The sequence below is a fragment of the Antrostomus carolinensis genome, unplaced genomic scaffold (assembly GCF_000700745.2).
Source record: "Antrostomus carolinensis isolate BGI_N321 unplaced genomic scaffold, ASM70074v2 scaffold13133, whole genome shotgun sequence".
Classification (NCBI taxonomy): Eukaryota; Metazoa; Chordata; class Aves; order Caprimulgiformes; family Caprimulgidae; genus Antrostomus; species Antrostomus carolinensis.
Window position 1 is genome coordinate 61,018 of NW_010305960.1, and position 2,273 is coordinate 63,290.

Genomic DNA, 2,273 nt, shown 5'->3' on the forward strand with positions numbered 1-2,273 from the left:
ATAATTAAAAATGAGCCTTCGCTACGGCATAATTAAGTAAACAATATGGTGTGTGTTTCTATATGAGCCGGCAGCAGTTTCCACCGTCGAACGCTCCACTTTTGCAAAGCGGCTATCAGGAGTTTGAGACGCTGCGACAGCTCTTTTGGTGATGTACAGTATTGTCAGGACACCTCTTGCATCCCTGCAACACACCGAACCGGCTGCAGCTATTAACAGGATTAATGCAGCAACAATCAATACCAATTGTACTAAAAGATTAGGGCGCAAAACCTTATGTACCTTTTGGACTCCTCCATAGACACCTCCATGGGTATTTTGGCTATTTTCTGCATTAACCCATCTTTGGGTTATTCCCATCGATGATGCCTCTTAGCGGTGGTCCAAGTAGAAATATTTTAAATCGGCCGATGGGAACATAAAATGGGTCTGCATAAAGTTCAAGGTCGTGTGCTTTATACTATTGCCCAGGCAATTAGCTACAGAGCGTATTTAGATGCTAAGTAAATTTTCACAGTCGCGGAAAATAAGGCCAACTTCTTGCATCTTCACTGGCTTCTATTCTAAACACGAACAACAACAAAAAAATGAGCTCGTGTAAATAAAACCCTATCCCCAGATTTTTCTTAAATTTGCGATTTTTAAACGTCCTTCTAAAAGATTAAAAGCTTTTCTCTGCCACAAATACCTCGCTAGCTTAATTCTCGCCTGGAGCGCATAACGATGACCGTCCAAAAAAAATAAAGCAGGCGTCGCAGCATGCTGGCCTGCCACCCAGCTTCGTCCACTGGAGAAGTCTCTAAAAAACTGTGACCTCTCACAAAATTTAACTACTTCCATTGCGAATCTATTCTCCAATCTGATCACATTAGCAGAAGGAACTCCAAAGCAGTAAAAAAAAAACTCCAGAAAGTTCTCGGTTGAGTGCCTACTAATGAACAAAGGTTAACTTTATCTAAAAGGTCAAATGCCTGGTGGCTAAGGTTGTGACCTTAACAACTTAAATTGTGACCTTGCCACGTGCCTAGTATATTGTAGATTCTGATACAGATCATCTGGTAAAGGACCGGTCATAAATTAGCTTTACTGTTCGACTCCCACAAAGAAAACGGTTTGCCACAATGGTTTCCAACTTGTCATTTGATACAAGCGCAGAATAAGTAAAAACTAAAAAGCGAACCCAAGTTCAGGGTATGAAAATGCCGCCTGCTTTTAGTTAAGCAGATTAGAAACTGCAAACTGAGAGCAATACTCTAGATTTCAATACATTTTTGGTCAACCTCTAATTCACAAAACACCAATCTTCCTCTCCTTTTTTTTCTTTCTTTCTTTTTTTTTTTAAAAAAAACGAAAATGACATGTAGTTTGCCTATTTGCATATTTTTGTTTTCTCTTTCTAGCCAGTTCTTAAAGAGAATAATTGATTTCAGTAGCTTTGTAAGAAGCACTATTTAAATCTGTGCACATGTGTTCCCTTACAGATGATAGTGCCTACTGAAGAAAAAGCATGGATTCAAAGCAATAATTATCGTACATGTTTAGAAGGAAAGGGACATCTCACTGCTGAAGTCATCTCGAACAAGGGCATCTTGGAAGAGAATACTCCCTCCAAAAAAAAGAAGATGAAGAGTGGGGAAAAGAAAAAAAAAAAAAAGAAAAAAAAGAAAAAAGGCAAGAAAAAGAGAAGCGAGCACTATGGGTGAAAAGGTCACAATGGTTTTGGCACGTATCTTCAAGCACGTTTCGGAGTCTGTGCCTCCTGCCAATACTGGCAACTTCTCAAAACTTTTAAGGAGGTAAAAACATTGTTTAGTGTTTACAAATCTTCTGTACTATAGCAGATGCTTGTCAAATCCACTATATGTAAGTTGACCAGCCTACCTAGTATTTGTCTTGGTGACTTTCTCCTTATAAATAAGCGGTCCATACATTTGGGGAGCGAGGTCCGATGGAGTTTGAGACAAAGGACCCTTAATTTTTTTTTTATTTTTTTTTCTCTTTTGTAATTTTCCTGTTGCGCACCCGGCAGAAGCTGCCATTACTGCGGGTCTGCGGGAACCAATGGCTGTCAACTTGGCCAATGTTCAGGTGTAACAAAGACTGCTGGGATACATCGGCGGGGGAAAAAACGGGGAAAAAAGGGGGGAAACAAAAAAAAAAAAGGTAGCGTATACGCGAGGCTTTCGGTACACCTCTGTGAAGTGATATAGATGGCGACCACGCCATGCTACCTCCTAAAAATCATTCTGTCCCCCTCCTCGGTGAGGTTCAGC